This window comes from Phyllopteryx taeniolatus, chromosome 1, assembly GCF_024500385.1.
Source record: "Phyllopteryx taeniolatus isolate TA_2022b chromosome 1, UOR_Ptae_1.2, whole genome shotgun sequence".
NCBI classification, from domain to species: Eukaryota; Metazoa; Chordata; class Actinopteri; order Syngnathiformes; family Syngnathidae; genus Phyllopteryx; species Phyllopteryx taeniolatus.
The window spans coordinates 7978047-8000472 of NC_084502.1; the positions used below are offsets into that span (position 1 = coordinate 7978047).

Below are 22426 nucleotides of genomic sequence, written 5' to 3' on the forward strand. Positions count from 1 at the left end.
TACAGCTGCAGGGAACGATGGCGCGTGATGCTGGCCTCGTGTGGGCTCGAGGAGGTTCTAATGTCGTGGCTGATCAATGGAAGACCGGCCTTGTCCCTTCGTACGCGAGGGTTTAAAACCGTGGCAGGGGAGGTCAGAATCAGATACTGTAGATGAAGAGCCGCTGTCTAGGTCTCGCCGCCCCGCAGATATGCCTCAAGAGTTCCTCTCTATTTCGTTTTAATGCTTTATGATAGTTGCCGCGGAATTCATATTTTTCAAGGCGACACCATTCATGTCTGACGTCTAACAAATGCTCAATGTCAACAACTCTTTGAGATGTCCATCATCATGTGTCTGGCTCCAGCGGGCATGGCCGCAACCTTGACTCGTGCAATATTTCTGTTGAGAGTGCGACCCACTACGCACTTCATCCTCGCGAGCAGCACTCTGCTAAAGATGTTCTGACAACGTGTTCGGAAACACACGACGCGGGTTTTATGTTGGCGATATTGACGAGCTCAGAGGGGCTGTCAGCTCTCTTCAACATCCATCTACGAAGTGACGGCGAAAGTTTATTTCTTTTGAGAGGAGGGACATCAATGATGGCGACTTCGCAGAGACAAAACAGGTGAAACACAAAGTGGAGCCTGACAGACTTTACTATCAATTGCAACAAAAAATGTATTTATTTATTAAAACGTGCCGTTTTTTTTTTTTGTTTTTTTTGGAGACGGGGGGGTCTCCTGAAAAGTGATCGTTTTGGGGGTGCGAGGTTTCTGCCCAACGCCAGCGATATAAACAAATAATCATTCCGGCGCCATGTCTCCAGAATCTCATTGGCCGCCCTCGCGTCCAGCAGATCGTGCTCTGATTTGCTGTGGGTCAAGTCCATCAATCCAACACTGGCTAATTTTCAGTTTGTGCTTTCTGAATACTGCAACAATGCTAAGCTGAGCCCAGGAGAACTGATCTCTGGTCAGTGTCGTGTTTACCAATGTGAGCTCTGGAGCGTTGCCGAGTTTTCATTTGCGTGACGGTCTCAAATGTTGTTGTTGTTTTTTCTTCTGTGGACTGGGCTTCAATTTAAATTGTCCTTTTTTTTGAATATGTACACAGAGAAATACGCAAATCGGATTTTGGGTTCCCAGAAGTTAAAAGGTCATTGGCTTGTGACCAGTTCAGGGTGTAAACTTGCCTCTCGCCCAAAGTCGGCCGCGATAGGCTTCAGCTCCCCTCGCCCCGAATGAGGACAAAGTTAAACGCAATAGAAAATGGATGGAATGAAATAATCACACCTTGCCAGCGCCTGATTGCAGCCGTTGGAATAGAATGTGGAATCTAATGCTACATGCATGTTTATGCAGTTCTGATTGCAACATCAGCTTTAGTTTTTTGGGGGGGGGGAAATTGCTGAGCATTACAATTGATGTTTTGAAATGTACTTATAATTCTGCTATGCATTGGTGAATGCTATAAGACGCATTGAGAATTTATTTGACACATTTCGATCACCCGGCAGGTTTGCTATGACTTGGGTCACAAAATATCCTGAACATGACACTGAAAGATTCACACTCACATTCAAACCAATGGACAATTTGAAGTCTGCAATGCATGTTTTTTTTTTCTTTTTTTTTGTTTTTTTTGGAATGCGGAGGAAGCTGGATTACCTGTAAAAAAACAAGTATGGGGAGAACATGCGAGTCAAGATTCAAACCTGTAATCACGCTACAGTGAGGCAGATGCACTAAGCAAATCTAACATCCCCATGCCTTTGTTATTATTGTATGATATTTCATTTTAATGGCTGTGCCAATGTGTATTTTGCGGAGAGGGAAGAGAAAACGGATCAATACTCTTCTGTGAATATAGCAATGAGACAAATACATTGTACTGTGCAGTATAAATAACTAATAACATCTACTCGTATGAGTCAACTTTAGCATGCTATGTGCAACTTGTAAAAACACATATTTTATACATTTAGGATGCCAACAAGCCTACTGGGTCACATTATTAGAGGATTAGATGAATATAGCCACTGCTCACCTGCAAACTAAAAATGTATTATTAACAATGAGCCGGGGGCAAAACATCAATTTATTTTCTAGGATCCCGTCTGAGGCTGAAAATGCCCCCTGGACATCATTATTTACCCAGCCATAGCCACACTGCATTTTTTATATGGCTCCATCCACAGGTTTGGAGCCAAACTCAACCTAATGATGCGTGGCACAATTCCTGGTTTGCCTCTCTCTCTCCGCTCCAGTGATTGACACACACACACACACACACACACACTTGACACCAAGAGGAAGAACACTCCCGCCAGTCATCCAGAGGCTGCATGTAAATGGGCAAAAGTGTGCGCATTTTTACTTTTTGATATTCCCTTTACTATACTCAACAAAAATATAAACGCCACACTTTTGTTTTTGCTCCCATTTTTCCTGAGCTAGACTCAAAGGTCTAAAACTTTTTCTACATACACAAAAGGCCATTTCCCTCAAATATCTTTCACAAATCAGTCGAAATCTGCGTCAGTGAGCATTTCTACCTTTGTTGAGATAATCCATCCCACCTCACAGGTGTGGCATATCAAAATGCTGATTAGACAGCATGATTATTGCACAGGTGGGCCTTAGGCTGTCCACAATAAAAGGCCACTCTGGAATGTGCAGTATTGTGTTATTGGGGGGGGGGGTCAGAAAACCAGTCAGTATCTGGTGTGACCACCATTTGCCTCACGCAGTGCAACTCATCTCCTCCGCATAGAGTTGCTCAGGTTGGTGATTGTGGCCTGTGGGATGTTGGTCCACTCCTCTTCAATGGCTGTCGAAGTTGCTGGATATTGGCGGGAATTGTTGGAGCAGCTGTACGGGTGGCTGGTCTCAGACGATCTTGGAGGTGAACATGCTGGATGTGGCGGGCGTGGGCTGGTGTGGTTACGCGTGGTCTGCGGTTGGATGTCCTGCCAAATTGTCTGAAACGCCTTTGGAGACGGCTTATGGTAGAGAAATGAACATTCAATTCACGGGCAACAGCCCTGGTGGACATTCCTGCAGTCATCACGCCAATTGCACGCCGCCTCGGAACGTCTGTGGCATTGTGCTGTGTGATAAAACTGCGCATTTCACAGTGGCCTTTTATTGTGGACAGCCTATGGGACACCTGTGCAGTAATCATGCTGTCTCCTCGGCATCTTGATATGCCACAACCTGTGAGGTGGGATGGATTGTCTCGATAAAGGAGAAATGCTCACTAACACAGATTTAGACTTTTGTGTAGGTAGAAAAGTCAGTCCAGCTCGCGAAAAACGGGAGCAAAAACAAGTGTTGGGTTTATATTTTTGTTCCGTGTATGTTTTATTTCTGTTGTTGTTTCAAGGCTACTCTAAATCGTGTGACTGCTGATAGTCCAAACACCATAAATTTGGTAGTACAGAGACAGTTAAGCAGTGCTAATAATATTAATATTGATTATATTACACTGGAACCTACTGTGTATATAAGGTCAGACACAATCTATTATAGGATGCCGGTGGACTTCAGAATACGTTCCTGGGTCACCATTGTAAAAGCATTAACTGCAGTCAGTGTTTTAAGTGTAAAAACAAGTAATCGCTGTCTTAACTTTAATGACGAATGACAAAGGTGTAATGTGAAGTTCCACGTTGTCCCCACCGTTTCAGTGAATTGAAGACTGCAGAATTTGAACACTGCAGTGTTTCCTTTTGCATGGGATTGTTGTGGTTAAGGAAGCCCAATTGAATTAACAGTCAGTAAGCAGACTTGCACCTGCAAATACGCAGAGAGTGGCCGCGCTCGTGTGATCTTGGAAGCTAAGTGGAGTCGGTCCTGGTTAGTACTTGGATGGGAAACCACATAGGAATCCAGGTGCTGCAGGTGGGTGGTAGACCAATCACCTGCTCCTGTAACAACAAAAAAAACTTGTGTCCCTCATGGCACCGAGAGCTCTTTCAATCTATCTAAGCGGACTTGTGTTGTCAATGACTTGCGATTTTTCACTATTTGCTGCAGGCCTTGGTTCCTAACCCTCACGAAGAGCAAGGATTCACGGTATATATATATATACATTTTTAAAAAGCACAATAGAATAGATTTTTAACCGAAAAGTGTCTCAAAATGTTGCTGCCATGTAAAAAAAAAAAAAATAATAATAATAATTGTAGTAGCGAGACCCTGAGTGCATCTGCTCACAATCCAGCAGGACGAGTATTTGTTGGGGACAATAGAGGGCAGTCTTGCACTCACTTTCACCTCGGAAATGGACACACTTAAAGTTAAAGTACCAGTATGACAGAATTATTGTAACAGTCCAACCTAAGACTAAAAAGAAAAAAAAACAAATACACTGACAACAACACACCATCCGCTGGGGCTTAAGTGTGTAGGTGTGTGTACGAAACAATACACACATGGAGGTTTGTAATGGAAGACAGCGCTGTCAACTCCCATCCGGCTATTAAAGTGGACCCTGAGCCCCCCAACCACATAGCTAATGGATCCTTGATTGGCAGGTAGAGACATGGAGGCTATCACTGTGACTCACCCACTCACAGTGTTCGTGCGCGTGCATGTTTGTGTGTGTGTGCGTGCGTGCATGACACCAACCTATCAGTGTCCGTGGCAACAGGTGGAAGAGAGCAAAACGAGAAGTGGCAGACAAACAGGCTGAATGGGGTTGTGCATGTTACATATAGTGAGTACATCCATTCAAAAGAAGCCACGATGAACAACAGCAGCTGTCACGACAGAAAAAGAGCCACTTATGGTCAAAATACACAACCTATGATCATTCCACGATGCTATTTTGTATTCTTTTACATTTGAATAGCTTTTTTTTCGCCCTTTTGCAAGAGGCGATCAATCCAAATTTAAAACCGATTGTTGTTTCTATGCCGCTCGTTGTGTGCAGACTCAATTATCTTTTGTGCAACACGTTGCAATTGCTTTAATGGGAGAAACTTTTGGTATGTAAAATGTCCACGGTCTGTGTAAATATTTTTCTCTGAATCATCCAAATGGATTCAAAGCCTTTTTGAAAAGAGATCATATTATTTCAATATTTTCCTTCGATAACACTGGGGAACAATTTGAAGAAAAAAAAAACCCCAAAAAACTAATTCTGTTGAGTTCGATTTTTATGCTGATTAAAACTAAAATTGGCATGCTGATTCCAAAATTGCAGTCAAAATTGCACGTCAAGTTTATTTCTCCACTGATTAGCTGTAGCCAGACTTGCCAGCTGATTACGATTGGACTAATCTACAGCTACGTGGCAACTTGTTTGTGCGGTGAGAGGTGTGTGCAGCTCCCAATAGGTCAGTACTATCAATATCTGCAAACAGAAAGCTAACATAGTAGGAATTAAGAGCATTTGTGCTATATTCTTTGTAAAACACAATAGTGTTAAATAAACATTGCAGTCATGCCTGTTTTTATTTTTTTCATATTTCATTGTATGTCAATATTTGAAAAGTTTTATAAAGCAAGCACATATCTGTTAGGAACAGCTCCCAATAGGTCAGTACTATCAATATCTGCAAACAGAAAGCTAACATAGTAGGAATTAAGAGCATTTGTGCTATATTCTTTGTAAAACACAATAGTGTTAAATAAACATTGCAGTCATGCCTGTTTTTATTTTTTTCATATTTCATTGTATGTCAATATTTGAAAAGTTTTATAAAGCAAGCACATATCTGTTAGGAACAGTATTTTTTTAAGAAAACGGGGGTGTACGGCGCATTGATAGGCTCCAGCACTCGCGCGAGGAGAAGCGGCTCAGAAAATGGACGGATGGAAAAACTTGACGTGATAGAGAAAAACTGAGATCAGTTTGGGATTCCGCACCCAAAAATGAGTTCAAAACAGTTGTCAGACCTAACTCAACAAAAATTGTGTTCCCCAGTGTAATGTATATTATTGCCGCATACTAATTATTCAGTAATTGGCTAAACTGTGTTTACTTTGAATTTAAATGTACATACAGTCCCCTAAGTATTGGAACGGCAAGGTCAATTCCATTGTTTTTGTTGTCTACTGAAGACGTTTGGGTTTCAGAAAGAAAAAGATGAATATGAGACAAAGGTTCAGACATGCAGCTTTTATTTCACGGTATTTCCATCCCGATGTGCAGAGCAGCCTTTTGTTTGAAGCCACCCGCTTTTCAAGTGAGCAAAAGTATTGCAACAGACATGATTAAATGAACTTAAAATGAATAACATTTCATATTTGGTGGCACTTGAAACACTGAAGGACTGAATGTGAAACTGTTCTCAAGTGCCTTACCTGTTTAAATATAAAAAAAAATATATGATTATTATAGACAAAGTGTAAGAGCAGATGTTTGAAAAGGGGGCGGGGCTGCAGCTTTAAGGCCACTTTGAAGCCGCCGCCCTAATAGATGATGTCACGACAGGTGGAAGGAGGGCAGAAGTTGTTTTAGCCCCAGGAAACAGGCCGGCTGCCTTTTTGGATCACTGCTGATTCACCAGGTGACATTTAAGCCAAAGGTGACCGGAAGGAAAACCGGGAGATTCGCCATGCGTTGAACTCAAGAAAGGTCAGCAAAAAAAGAAGCGCGAGGCTGCTCAGGTTAATACTGAGAGAGTGCACAGGCTAGCTTGAATTGCTCTCAACATTGCTACGTGGTGGGGATACGTAGATACACGTTTTGCTTACTGACGTGTGACGGATGATCAGAATCACAATCGTCTTGATTTGCCAAGTATGTCCAAAAAAACACGCAAGGAATTTGTCTCCGGTAGTTGGAGCCGCTCTAGTACGACGACAGCCAGGCAATTGACAGAGAACACTTTTGTGACGTAAAGACATTGACAAAAAAAAACCAGTCACTGAGCAGTGAAGGGTTGCTCGTTATCGGGTAATGCCGGTACAATTATTATTATTATTATTGGTTTTTTTTATGATGCTTTTCGTTTAGTTTGAGTTTGTGCTGTGTTGAGTTTGGCGGCCTGCTGAGGTTGAGCATGTTTCTCCTCTGGCTACTACTGTGGTGGCATTACAAAACAAATAGCTCAACACAAGGGAATCATGAGATTTGCTGTAGTCTCAGGTGCCTTATTTTTCTGGCTATTTTATTTTATTTTATTTTATTTTATTTATTTTTTTCTTTTTTTTTTGCCTCCCTCCCCTGCTCCTGGTTTACTGCACAAGGTTGAGCGTCACTCTGCCACAAAATGAAGGCATTGTTCCAGAAAGGGAAAGCTGGCTTTGCGAAGAGGATTACATCTTGGTGTGGAGCTGTGGGATTCGGTTCCTTCTGGTTTATGAGCTGGTCACCGAGCTGCAACACTACGCTTTATGATTGTTTCCAGAGAAAGACCGCTGAGGGGAAAAGTAGTGCTAAAGGAAGCAAGTAGGATTATAAAATGTTTAACACAAGCAGAAGTGAACTAAAACTTCAGTTTAAAATTTTTTTTTTACACAATTCCACCTTTTTTTTTTTTTTTGACTCCCAGTCAATCCTGCTCTGTTTTTCTTCCTCGGAGTAAAATATGCAGTACATGTCTCCATTAATGTAATGATCTGGAAACAATACATAAGTCTATTAACAAAATCCCTATTAGTCCCTTGTTTAGCTTTGATGCTGAGAGGAATTCCATTTGATTAAAAATAAAATAAAAGTGTATCATGGTTTCTACTCGCGTCAACTCCTCTCCATTCGTGGTGACTTTATTTTCATAGTTCCCGCCCCGCCCACTCCCGATGACATCTTCTCCCGCTCCTGCCCAATCCCGTGATCGATTGTGAAATTCACTCCCATTTTGCGGTAATCCCGCGGGACCCACGAATCCCGAATAATGTCATCCTCTAGTCTGTGTGGATGAAGACTCGAGCTGACGTTGTGGTCTTCTTTAGACGGCAAACTAGTCGAGATAAAAAATTCAAGAATTCCTCTGTCAGTGGCAGAGTGGTACTTTCTGTTTTGCCTCAAATGCTTCAAGACATTATTAATCAGCAATCAATTCCACACAATTGACTGATTTCTTAATGATCAATTACTCCATTATGTCTCTCCATGATACAAAGCCAGGAGTTGCAGTCTTTCGTTAGATGCAATAAACAACATTATTGCTCTTGTTGCAAAAAAAAAACTACAATTTTTGAAATTTAAATGTTTGCTGCTTTCTTGGTGCGGCTGCCACAATGCAACCAGATATGGACAAGAAGTCACCTTTTTTAAACATCACAAGCATAATCAATCAGAAAACGTGAGTGTTTTTTTTTTCTGAAATATTGCAAAATAATACACTGCAAAAATATACTGAAGTAAATGATGTGTATTTGACTGGCTGACTGGTTGGCTGGAGTGCTGCTTTATTCATCCTCTTACCTCGCCGGCCTGTCAGCGCTTTGACTGGGGCTGCTTCAGGTACTGTACTCTGCTGACACTGATGCTTGCGCCATGCACGTCCCATCCACTCAGGCTGAAAACTCAACCTGGCATTTTCCTGGAGCTGGATGGGAGACAGGAGCGATGGAGCTCCCCCCTCTCTTGACAGGGCGCCTCAACGCCTTACTTGGCACACAAGCGGTGGCCGTAAAAATGGTGAGGGACTAACGGTGTTTAGAAACAGTCACCGAGAAATTTTCAAACTAGCGTTGCTTTAATTGTGCCTAGCGTCGGAGGGTGGCTTGGTTTTGATTCACAACTGACATTTCGACAACACCTGCTTGCCTTAGTTACTGTCGCTTAAGTCCAACAGGCTTTCGTACCCAACGTGCCACTTTCACTGCCCACACGTGAAGAAATAATGAAACATCTCAATAATTTACTGACAGAATCAGGCAAAAGGGGTTTTCAGTATTCCTTAATACAATCATTGAGAGTAATATGCTTGGAGTACTTGCAGCAGTGTGGCAGCCCAGAATGTGAAGAAAAGCGCAAGTAGCGACAATACAAATGCATTTTATTTTAACTTGTGGAGGCAGCAATTCTATCAGCAAGCCGCCAAATTATGCTTGTCAATTAGTGTTTACCATGCGAATTCACATCGGTGAAGGTACTGGAAATTGTTTTGCTTCTGGGAGTCAGAAATCCAAAAGAATGAAGCAATTTCCCACTGGTTGTTGGTAGATCACATTCCCTTGGAAGTATAAAATGCTCATGCAAATCTCATTGAGAGACTTCCCTTTTGGATGCAAATTCCTGGATCTTTATATTTCATGCCTTTTGCAGTACAGTTCAACAGTGACTTTTCCGTGGATCAAAGAAAAAAAGGGCCATCGCCACCCCCATCGAACAGGGCTTTGAACACTCAGGAAAAAGCTTAATCCCTGGTACCGATTCTTTGTCACTGAAAGAGCTAGATGGAAAAATGATCAATGTTAGCATGGTCTTATCATATCTGCTGGACAGAACTCAATCTCAAGTCATTTAGCTTCAGTCCAAACCCTTTTTTTTCTGCCACCCTCATGTTCATCTCCTCTCCAGACAAATGTCCTCACCTCACCCTCGTTTTCTCAATCTTTCCATTTCCTGTCTTCTCTCCTACATTCTTGCTCTCAGAGCACACTATCTCTCTTTCGTGTTAATCGTGGCTTCTCCTTCTCGCCACGGGGGAAATCTCCATCATAACGCCGCTCTTCATCTGGAATTAATGCAGAGTGTCGCGGAAGGATTGTGAGAGTCGAAGAACGGTTATTGTGGGCGTTATACTGAATGGCCACAGAGAGGGCGAATGCTACCTGTGGCCTGGATTCCTGGAACTGCAGTATTGTTGAAAAGTGAGGAATTAAGTTTGGGAAAGCATTACTAGGGTTGTAACATACAGGTGTGTGTGAAAATGTGGGCAAGTATTAGATTTAAGTTTTACACAATGGACTGACGGGCGAATAACATGAGCGGATCGCATTATGTTTTAAAATGAAAAGGGTCGTCAAGGTAGATGAAAGTAGAGTCTTGTAATTTCAGGGTCTCAGCAGCAACATATGCAGCAGTTTGTCAGTTATACTTTTTCACCCTGATTTTGTTGTCCCCTGTGCAATGACAATAATGATTGGAATTCTCAGAGGGACAATCATGGGTCGCTTGCATTAAATAATACGTACTCTTAAACGTAAATTGTATATTTAAGATCACTGCAATATGAAGAATCCTTGCATTCGTGTTTATTATTTTTCTTTGTTCTTAAATCTCCAAATGTATCGCAAGGTTTTGCACCATGGTGATCCCCTTTCATCTCATATGTTGGTATGTACAACATATTCTGTGTCTGTAGAACAGGTTGCTCAATTATAAAAGAAGTACCGTAATTTCTCGTGTATAATGTGCCTTTTTTTTACCCCCCAAAATGGTCAAAAGTCAATAGTGCGCATTATACATGGGTATAGGAGAAAATGGAAAAAGACTTTCACATTTTATAAATGTATGCCGCCATCTAGAGGTTATGAAAAAGCTGTACACTTTCATTCCACTAAGCCACCGCCCCCTAGAGGTTATGAAAAAGTTGTACACTTTCATTCTAGTATGCCACCAAGAGGTTATGAAAAAGGTGGCAACTACACTTTCATCTCAATATGACAGGGATACATATGACTGCATATATGTACAATTGTGCTCATAAGTTTACATACCCATGCAGAATTTGTGAAATATTGTCTTGTTTAGTTTTTAAAATTATGACTGAACAACAACCATTATTAATTTCTTTGTTAGGTTTTGTTTCATGATAATGCTTTTCTGGAATGCTTGACAGTTTAATTAGAATGCCATTAAAATACAATTCAATGTCTTTCGCCTGGTCCTTCATGTTTTCTTAAAAGAATTTTACACATCTTACAAATTCTGCCTGGGTAATCAAACATGAGCACAACTGTGTGTTTTCTCATTTACTAAATAAAAGTAGGGCTGTGAATGGGAAGAAGCAAAATCATGCATTGTAAAACGGCATTATACATAGGTAGAAGGGTTTTCCAGAATTTTGAGGTCAACTTTGGGGGTACTTGGGTGCGTATTATACACGAGAAATTACGGTACATGCTTTCCCATGCATTCTTTTAATAGCACGTAACTACCAGTCATGTATATCAACACAATGACTTGGATTCTTTCTCCTGGTCACTGGCCACTTGTTGCTTGACAGATTTCAAAGTACGTCACCATGGACAAAGGTTTTAGGACACGGACATTGGTACATTCTTCTGCACCACTTGTCAAGGCTAGTCTTCTTTCTTGTGGGACATTATGAGTATTGGAGGTTTGAACTCGCAAAAATAGATTCCTGAGATTTTGGTCAAATGTCGAATTGTACAACTTCAAACATTCCACTCTTTGACTTGCTTCGTTTCCTGAAGTCCCAATTGTCTTTCACAGTCCTTCCCCACCCATCACCATTCATACACCCACTGAGCATACTTTCAACCTTTCCTCATCTTCCTCATGTGTAAAAAGGGCAAGCCTGTCACAATGCTTTAGCCACAATGCATTGTTTTCTCTGAAGCACAAGCCGGGCCAGCTGACCTTGACGCTGCACTGTCAGGAGGGAAAGTCCTCCAACAAAGATCCAACAGTGGCCGACATGACAGTTTTGGAAAGTTCTGATTGTTCGTATCATTCTTTTCATATCCCACAATAAAAAAAATACAATCAAGCAGGAAAAGACAAAATCTCCCAATGACTGTTAAATCATTTATGTAAATGGATTTGATAAGTGAGTCTTCCAAACGCGCGCTAAGCATGTCATTATGACACTAGCCAGACAGCTAAAAGACAAATACAAGTGTTGTAGAGAAATGCTGGACAAACGAAAGCTAGCTTGATATATTTCACTAATAATGTTAGGGAAATTAAGGGAATATAATGCTTTTGAAGTGCTACATTCTGGATCCTTACGTGCCGAAGGTCGTACAATTGGGAAACAGACTAAAATCTTCATGGATGACGTCATGTAAAATGTCGGTATATCCCTCAATTCTTTAGCCAGCTTCAAAAGACCAGAGATTTACCACTTTTGCTTCGCTTTATCTTTTTGGGATACTTTGTCGTCGGGGATACATCTTTTTGAAATATTTCCCGAAATTGGAGGTTGACGAGCATCCTCAAATGGATTGTGTTCAATGACAATTTTCCAAAAACCTTATCTTTGTGAAGGTTTGAGCTCCAGGATGTCCACATATTTAACTGTGAAATGTAACATGAAAATAAAAATGTGAGTGTTTTCATTTTTTAAAGGATTGTGTTCATTTGGGATGTTGGGGCTATAGGTGAAATTAAAAAAAATGCACTCTAACATTTTGCAGGTGAACTTAGCTGACCTTCTCTAAACTTTCTATCTGTTCAGTGTTTCCATACTTTTGCATACTTGCTGTTCTCTAACAAAGAGGTGAATGGCAAATTTCAAAACAGGAGTTTGAGCCATGAATCGACCGACACATTTCCAAGGATGTCAACCTCTATGCCTTTCTGTGACTCTTCCAGTCCCTCTGTATTTCTATTGCAAGGTGCTGATGACACCGCTTCCCTTTGAGAACATTCTTTTCTATGCCTTGCAATGTTGAGGTACTCGTGATCAATTCTTATTTGTAAATACCCATTCTAATCCAACAATGACATTTATTGGGTTTAGCGTTCATTTTGCGGTTAGCTCCGTGAACAGCAAGTTGTGCAAAAAGCACTGAAATACTGAACTGTTTGGACTTAAGCACTCAAACGTTTAGAGCAGATCCAATTGGTATCCTCTGTAAAGGTTATAGGGCATCTTGAAATTTCACCCTAAAGCAAAATATCCAAACGTTTAAAAAAAAAAAAAAAATGAAAATGAAGAATCCATCCGTGATGAGAAACAAGACCGCAAGTGTAAGCTGTGTCCAGTGTGCGACTGATTCAGCGAAGCGGGCCGCAGCTCAAATCAAGCTTGTCCTTGTTAAATTGCATAAGAGGCTGAACTGCCTTTTGGGTAAATTAAGTCCCTCTGTCTCGCCGCAGCTGACTGACACAATCCTTCGCCGCCTCGTTCACACTCAATCCTCGGACTCTCTTTCTGTGGCCTCCTTCAGGCACTTTTTTTGCCCAAATGCTGTCCTTTCCCTCCCTTCCGGAACAATGTGTACTCGCAACGAGCCAAGCAGGGGCTGTCTTGGCCCGCCTGCTTGCTGTGATAGTACGGGCTTTAATGAAAACACAGTTTGAGGGATGAGAATTGAATTTCATACTTGGACGCGTCGACACTACATGTGGTTCTCTTTAATAAAGACAGGAGAGAGAGAGAGCGCTGCCACTTGGCCAGCAGAAGATCTGCTGAGGCTTTTCTCATCGCTGCTCCCATTCTTGCTTTCTTAAGCTCGGCTGTGTGCTTGTTGTTCCACGGACGGAGGCGGGGCTTGTCGATGAGGGGGCCAATTCCGCACCTTTTCCAGCTAACCCTGACCGTTCTTCCGATTCCAAACGAGTCTCTCTCATTGATTTGCTCTATCCCTGTCTGGTATCCTGCAGTCATCAAATGACTACAACTTTTACAAAGTTTGCTCTATTTTACAGCAATACAAAGTTGGTATAGTTATTGGCTCTACAACGAAGGCAAAATTGACTCTGCCCGTTTCTCGTAACTCATTTGCGTTGTCATATGTTACTAGTAAATTTGTTGTAATGGCCAATACTGAATCAATTGTAGCAATAAACAAAAACATAAAAGGATGTACGTCCTTGTCAGCTGCATTCGAAGAAAAGAGAAACATCAATTTCCCCAAGCATGTTTGGTGGGATAAAGTACATGTCAAACGTGTTCATGCTCGTGTTGGTTGGATTGCTGAGGGTGGGGGTGCGTGCTTCTAGTTTTTGTTGGAGAAAATCGGCTTAAAAGAAAGGATACGCATACATGAAACTAAATAAATATAGTCATATACAAAGGTGATGAGTGAAAAATCGTTTTTTTTTTTTTTAGAATTGATTATTATTATTTTTTTATTTGACCCCAGCCCGAGTTTTCCAAAAGTTGAGTTTCAAAAACGTAAAATGCAGCTTACCTGGCCAAACCTTTATTTTCTAATATTCATGTTCAAGTGGAACTGGCTTTAAAAATAAAAGGTACTTTGCGATAGCTGCTGTCATGATTTAGAGGGTCTAAAAAAGAATTATAGATTTTCATTACAATACTCATTTAATTAAGATATTTTTTCGTATTTTGATGCAGTTATCTTTGATCGGTTTAAAAAAAGAAAAGAAATGATAAAATACGATTTAATAAAATTAAACATAATTATTAATTATATCCATATTAAATAAATATATAATTAGATATTTATATTAAAATAAATGTATATGTGAACAAATAATATTTAGATTAATATTATTAGTAATGATATTAAATATGAAAGAATACAAAAATAATAATCATTAAACAATGAAACAAAATAGTAATGTGACACAAAACCAGAATATTATATTTTGTGCCGCAGAATTTTTTTATTAGCATTTTCCCATACATATTTGTGTCCAAACTCCATCTGGTCTGTGAAAAGGATGATATAATTTTTCTAAAGTTGATGAAGCCGCACGTTTGTCCTTCTACACAGGAAGCGATCCATTTAGTTCGGCTGCTTAGAAAACAGCGAGTGGATGTTGTCAAAGGAACTTGAGCGTTTTCCTTATCTCAATCCCAAAATGGAGAGGGACTAAAAGAGATTTTGAAAAAGAGAGCGAGCGGGAAAAGAGGTAGCTGTCGACAAATTGCAAATGCTCCCTCGCAGCTCTGACTGACAGAGCAATCGTCTTGCTTGCACATCTTCAGGCGACGCCTGGCTGACTGTTGTTAATTGAAATGTAATTGGAGGAGAGCGTGTTGGTGGGATGGCCGCGATCCGCACATCTTATCCACGTCAGAGCAATTAATAACACATTCACTCCTTTACTTGTCTCTCCACTTCATCTCCACTAATATTTCCAATGGGCATGAGGACTTAGAACGGGGGGGGGAGAACTAATGGAAAAGGGATTATTCCAAAAAAAGGAAGCCGGGGGCAAAGCATGGAATTGGGGAAAAATATTCATTCCTGTGGCTTATTTTCTATAATTATATTGGTCGAAATCGCACGGTGGTTTGTCTTTCATTTATTGTACAGGGAACAGATAAGGTTTAGATTGCATTCTTATTTCAAATGTAGGAATAGAAACATTCCTCTTAGTTAAACGTTCTAATGAGAATGTAGTTGGATTTCTCACAAAAACAAAAACCCTATTCAATAATATTCATATATTACTACATGTATGTCTAAAGGTGTGTACTATTTTGTTTATTCGAGACTTTCCTTTGTGACCCTAAAACCAAGGTACAGACCAAACTTTGTTTTTTGGGCAAATCTGATATTTGATAACTTGATAGATCAATGGAAATTCTGCCGCGATGTAAGGAAAGGTCTACTTTTCATGTTCCTCTCAGCTTGTAGTGATGGCACACAGAGCCTATGATCACGTTGAAGTATTGCATTGGTATTACCGTAATTTCCCTTGTATAATGCGGAATTCCCCCCACCCCCCCCCCCCAAAAAAAATATTCATGATTCAATAGGGCATATAATACTGTACATAGGTATAATAAAAGTTGAAATATTGCTTCATGACATAAGGTGTATTATTAGGTATGTGATTTAGAAAAGAGAGAAAATAATAATTTAGTTTTCAAACTATGTGACTAAAATGGGATAAACACACAGGGTCTATTAACATTCACATTATTACAACTATTTATGGGATTAGGGGACTAACTGACATAAAACAGCGTTTTAACAACTATACAACGGCGCTAGGCATGCTGGGAAATCCGCCATGACGACGACGATAACGTCATCATTAAAACATGGGCGTGTGCGCGTTATACAGGGGTAGAAGCCTTCTTGATTTCGGTGGTCAACTTTGGGGGTGCGCATTATACTCGAGTGTATATACTATACATGTGCAGAAGCGCTATACAAGTGAAAGCCCGTTTTCTATTTTCATTTTAGGTGGAATTACACATTTCGAAAGGGGCGGATTAGAAATTGTGCATTAAAAACACGACATTGTGAGACATGTCTTCATTGCCTTTTACCAGTGCATGCAGGCAACGCATTGTATTAAGTCATAAATTGTCATAAATATTTTTGGGTTGTCATCAGACAGCAACGGTAGCTTTGTTACCAGACTAAAACCAATTAAGTGACCTCCAGAACTCCTCTGGTAGCCTGTGTATAATCTGTATAACCAGATTTTGTTGATTTTAAGGTTTTTCAATGTATAATGCCACAGTTCCTGGAGCATCATGTTGCTCGTGGTATTAATTGCACATTTGTTTGAATACACTTCCTATGATTTCCCTATTTCTTCTGCTCGGGCCTTTCATTTGTTCCTCGTCTCTCCTCAAATCCTTCCCCCCACCTCCATCACCTCGCCTGTCTTTTATCGCCCCTTCCTCTTTAAATCAGTTTACCTGCCGTTTTGGTTTCATTTGCCTCCCTCTCTCCCTTTTTCTTTCTTTCGCTCATATCTCCTTTTCATAAAAGCCCAATCTTCCCTTTCTCTGTGTGTGCATGTATCCTATCGCCATCACCAGAGAGCCCCTCCCAACTCTGAATCACCCTCCACCCTTCCCTCCATCTCCGGGTCTTGCCAGACATTTACACCTCCTCCTCGGTGCATTCTATTACAGCATCCCTATTACACAGCATCACTTTGCATTTAGATAACCATCGCCTCCCCACCCTAAATTGGTCCAGCGCAAGAGAAAAGGGTGGGGGTGGGGGGGGGGTGGGGGGTTGGTTGGATAAAGAAAGAAAGGAAGCGGAGGATGTCATATCAAAGTTCATCCGAATCCTTTCCAGAGAAATAATTGCAGATGCAGAGCCTTGACACGCGAGGAAAAATCAGATGAAATGCACACCAGCAATTTCACTACAGGCAATTACGATCAACCGCAATGTTATTTAGTTTTTTTTTTAATTTGGTATTCACATTTTCATTTAATTTCTCCATAACCACCCCCAGCTGCGCCATCAACATCTTTAGCACCACAGCAATGCATTCATTAGTAAAGTCATCGTATACCACGGGAATAAACTATTTTCCTCAAATAGTGGCCTCCGCTCAAATCGACGCCGCGCCACATTTGGGCGCCAGGTGCCCAGACCACTTGACTATATAAGCCTCTCCCCTTCTACCAGGTGTTGCAACCGGGTGGCTGTAATGCATTTAGCGTATCCACGTTTCCGCATGGCAGAATATTCGCTATACTACACCCAATTTAGTTGGGGTTCGGCAGCTCAGCAGATAGCAGCAGTGGCGCCATTAATTGCGTGATGTCCGTGTGCAAATAAATAAAAAAAAAAAAAAAAAAAACAAGAAACTCATCTTTTCTTTGCCATAAATCACAATATTCACGTCTGCATGGGTCTGACAGAAGTGCAGTGAATGTGTCGCTACATGAGCATTTTGACAATTAAACACCTCCCAAATTGCCTGCTCCTCTCTGCGGGTGAGTAAATAAACACTCCTGGAGATCATTATTATTTTGGGGTAAAAACTTTTTGTGACATTTTTTGTTCAGTGGTGCATTCAAGTTCCCTAAGGTCCCTCAATGTCATGTTTTATTACGTTTCAGCACATTCAAGATGCAGTTTTTGTGTCAATTATATATGTACATCGTGTTCCCTATAAAACTCCGAAGGACTAAAAAAAGGACTAAAGTGAAATATGAACAGTATATTAAACGATTAAGTACAATGAAAAGATGAGCCTGAGGAGTTTATCGCAACAAGAACTTTCTCTGAAGAAGTAAGACAAACTGTGGAAGACACTGGGATGGTGGCAATGTTTGCCCGAATATATATATATAATATATATATATATAAAGCACGTCAGGCAATGAGAGAGTTTACTGTAGTTTTCTTCATACATTATGTAGTCTAAACAGTTGGTGCACCGCTGTTATTTTCCGTGTAAAAAGACAACAAAACACACACACACACACACACGCACGCGTACACGCTTATTCAAAGGTCGAAAGACCACATCTCATTGTAGAATTACGAGTTAGGAGCTTCCTCCTGCTGATTATTAAGGGCTGAGCTTTAATTACGGATGCATCCAGAAGAGAGACAAGTGGGGATTTAGAAAGAAGACTGTCCTTTCATCCGTGTGTGTGTGTGTGTGTGTGTGTGTGTCTGTGTGTGCGTGCGCACCTTTTTGTTAGATGTGCGATAGAGATCAAGCAGGGACAAAACAAGAGTTCAGACGCCTGCTTGCCCTTTAAGCTGCAACACGCGCACAAAAATAAGCATAGTTGGCTGTCTTGGTTCTGTTCCAATCATCTGCTCGTGCTTTTTTTTCCTCTCTTCCCATCATTGCTGCTTGTGTCGGCAATGGCGGGTGGGTTGGGGGCATTTTATGTCATAGTGGACTTCAATGCCAAAAAGATGCCTCTGATTTTGTCACTGAGCCCCCCCCCCCCAAAAAAAAGAGCTTTATATTAGGTTTTGTCACAAATGCATCATAATGGCTTAACACAAAATTATAATTAATCTTGTGTCTGATTGTTTTTTTGTTTTGTTTTTTTTTAAAGCAAATTACCTGTTATTTTTTTAAATCCCGTTTGGAGTCTTGGGGGGGGGGGGGGGGGGGATTTTTAATCACGATTTGGCATCAACAGACGTTTGTGTGATGAAATGAGCGTGTGCTGGAGGCTCGTTCCACACACACGTGACGAGAGGTGAAACCTTGTTCAACCAAAATGATCCTGATTATCAGTATTATCTCAGTGTTACTGAGAGACTTGTGAACAGACGGAAAAAACACGTATTTGTTTCGGATACAAAAAAATATTTTGAAAAAGGAATCCTGGCTATTTTTTTGTTCTGTTTTTGTTTTATTCGAAATTGTCAACAGCAGCAGCCAAAGTCAATTTTCACACATACAAGACCCAACTAAACGTAGTTAAAATGATGACAGTGATGTAATTAATAGCGCAGGGACTTTATTAAAACTGAATTTTTATTTTATTTTTTTAAATACAAGTTATTCATATTATAATTTGAATTGAATTAAAATACTTGCAACGTTCAACTTGTTTTACAATTCAGTTAAATTTTAGGCATACGGTACATATTTCGACGTATAATTGAAAATTGAAAATGTATTTTCCAGCAGGCTACTCAAGGAAGCTGATTTCCAGCCGAATTTTGAGCTGACAGTATTCGCGCCGGTTCCAAGCTGGCGACATGAACTTGGGCCCAGTGAGTGTTTGGAACAGTACTTAAGATCTCAACATGGGCCACAAGTAATATCTCTTGATAAAAAGAATAAAATGACTTTATTTGACGCGAGCATGCTTGTCTTAGCATATCACCCTTAGCATATATTGTTTCGACTCAAAATTGCGACAATTTGCTTGCAATATAATAAAATGGCAAAATATCTCATTCCAGTAATTATTGGACTCATTCTGCTTTTGTCTCTGCATTAAACGCTTGATTCCCAAATAAATTTCACATAATTGTTAAAAGAAAAAAGATTATCGGCCGCATGGCAGCACTCCTGAGAATACTTGTCTAATCATTCCCACGGTTAATATTACAACACGGTGTTGTACAGTATTGCCTGCAGAACGTACAGTATTAACAAGGCGTTATTGTACTGGGACTTCCCTTAAGGAACGTGCATGATCGAGAGTGAGCAGCAGGGCCTTAAGACTCTGGCTTACCTGAACACGCTCTTCTCTGTGTATTTTATTCTTTATTATTTTAGAGGGTGGAAAGGTCAGAGGATACGTGACATCACCTGCAGCGTCGAGTGACTGCTACGTGAAAAATGCCAGCCCCTACCCTTCATTTAATGACGAAAACGACGCCACAACAAATGGCCCGTTACGCACAATAAAGAATCGAATGAAATATATCATTGTCGTTTCAAGGTGCAGCTTGTAATGAATAAAACAGAGCACTCCGGCGACTGGGGATGTTTGCAAATGAGACACACGGGTCACGCGCTCCGTAACGTGAGCAGCGCATCCCGCTTACCACATCCTCCACCTCCCGCCCAAAGTGGAGGAGAACTGCCGAGTCATCGGTAAGTCGGGCTCGGGTATCAAGATAATATTCTCACGGCGGCCTCAAAGGTCATCGCAGGGTCACAGAGTGGGAGAATCTTTCGGAAATTCAACACAAAACCAACGTGAAAGTAGCGTAATATTTTGAGCAATGTACGGTGGTGCCTTGAACTATGAGTTGAATTCGTTCCGTGACCACACTCGTAAACCAAAACACTTTCCCCAATGAAATAAATGGAAATGACGTTAATCTGTTGCAGCCCTTGTGCGTCTTCTGGTGTGGGCTCCTCGGCCACCAGGGGGCAATATAATACAGACATAGAGACACACACAAAAGAAGCGTTTCACAAATGACAAGTGTCATTAATAAGCATATTAGTGTTTTTTTTTGGTGTTGCAGAGGATAAAGAATATATGCCTGTGAGTATTGGTATATTATCTGTCTACATGTATTGCTACCATTGTTTTGTTCAAATATCTGTTGCTAAAGGTTTATAACCGTGTGACTATTAATGCTATTTCTTTTAGCCGATCTATGGCGGTTTGCATTGTGTGTTAGCATTAAGCTAGCGGAGATTCGGTGTTGTTGTTTTTAAATACACGACGTGTTATTGTTGTCTTGTTTTAGGTTTGTTTTGACATGAATCAAAGCAAAGAAAATCTGCCCAGCGACGGCTTGTATCTTGAAAAAGTTGAGTCGCTCGTAAATCAAGGTACCACTGTCTTGTATTTTTAATGTAAATAGAAACAATTTATTGCTGGTTCAAACTAAAAACCTTTACTAACCACATTGAACAGTCGTATATTATTAATAATTAATATTAAAGCAATAAACCACTCTACTAATGACCTGGTCGTAATTCAGAGGTGAGCATGCTACATTGATTGTTTTAACATTCATAATTGTCACACAAAGTGTAAAATTGAGACAGCTGCTCTAAAACAAATACAATAGAACATTAATAAGAAGTGATGATGCACGTAGCAGCGAGCTAATTAGCCTGCGGCTAGCGACCGGTTGCCGTTGACTCCGCTGACTCTTCTGCTTCCAAATATCTTAACTATGAATGCACATAAAGACTCCGTGCGGCTCACCAGGTGGTACGTTACTCCTAATGCCGTTTTATATTCAATACAGAGCAATCATTACATTGGGAAATTTGCCTGTACAGCGTTGTCTCATCGCGCCTCCATTTTCTATGGCGCTTATCCTCTTGCAGTTGCGGCGAGGTGAAGCCTATCACGGTTGATTTTGGGCGAAAAGCAGAATATAGCTTGGACTGTTAGCCAGGGCACAAACAGAAAACCAACCACTCGCATTCTCACCATCGCTACGGGAGCTGAACCCACGCTGCCTTCACTAAAGTCTCGTGTGAGTGTCAGTGACTCTCATAACTCTCATTTTTTGGTTTTTTTTCCCGGCTATTTTATCATGCAAGCAACCGAGTGTGCAGTTATGATGGAGCCCTGTGAACTCTGCCTACCAACAAGCAGGCACGTGTTGGATTGCATCCGTCAATGGATTTGGATTTCCCTGATGCATATTTAAGCATCTTGAGATGTGCTGTTTTTTTTTTCAATTATTATTATTATTATTTTTTTTTATATATACAATACAAGTTTGAAACAGACTTTAAAAAAAAAAACCCTGTAACGGGGGTCCATGAGTTCAATGCTGCCACCAACAGGCAACATTGCAAGGCGCGCCTGGTCATACGCTCTAACACAATTACGCCGCCAGGGGGAGCCCCTCTCTCTCTCTCTTTGCCCCTCTCTCCCTTTCTCCCTCTCTCGCGCTCTGGATTATTGGATGTCTGAGTCTCACAGTCTGGCTCTCATTCATGTTGGTTGCTGCTCTCCTGTGCGCAGGAAGCCGCGGAGCTGAGAGCTTTCGGACCGGTGCCGGTTCTGCAGCCGCCTGACATCTCGGCCGGGAATGTAAATGTCTGCGCCTCTCTTGCCTCCGCGACGTCTTTCATGAGTTTTTGTCAAGGCACAAATAACGTTAAGGACTGTTGGAACCAGTAAGTACTCAACTTTTTTTATTTTTTATTTTGTCATTTTTATGTATCCGCGCTTGTTCCATCCACCCATGCATCTGAAGTGTACAGTACACGATGATTATTCAGAATTCTCCGAACCTTTCCTGACTGTCGTGTTCTACTTATGTTGTCCGTTTTACAAAAAAAAAAAAAAACAAAAAAAAAAAAAAACAAACAGACAGACAGACCGGGTCTGTGCAGGAGGCATCCCTTTTCATTCTACGCATTAAATGTGTTCGTTTGCGCGCATATGAAGACGCAAAAAAAAAAAAAAAAAACGAGTGATTCTGCTCAAGTTCGGGAGTTGGCTTCACCACATCATTGCAAAAAAAAAAAAAGAAAA

The 22426-nt window shown here is 40.8% G+C and overlaps 1 protein-coding gene across 3 annotated transcripts in view; it reads left to right on the forward strand.

Moving 5' to 3' along the window:
• Positions 1 to 6412: 6412 nt before the first annotated feature.
• Positions 6413 to 22426, forward strand: part of LOC133475469 (plexin-A1-like) — a 231610-nt gene continuing 215596 nt past the window's right edge. Inside the window, exons 1-2 of one of the 3 annotated variants that reach the window (XM_061768359.1) lie at positions 6413 to 6570; positions 21911 to 22065. The gene's annotated coding sequence lies outside the window, so the exon portion shown is untranslated. Of the gene's footprint in view, positions 6571 to 21847; positions 22066 to 22426 lie in introns of those variants that run through there. The other 2 variants (XM_061768375.1, XM_061768394.1) reach the window with 2 other exon arrangements.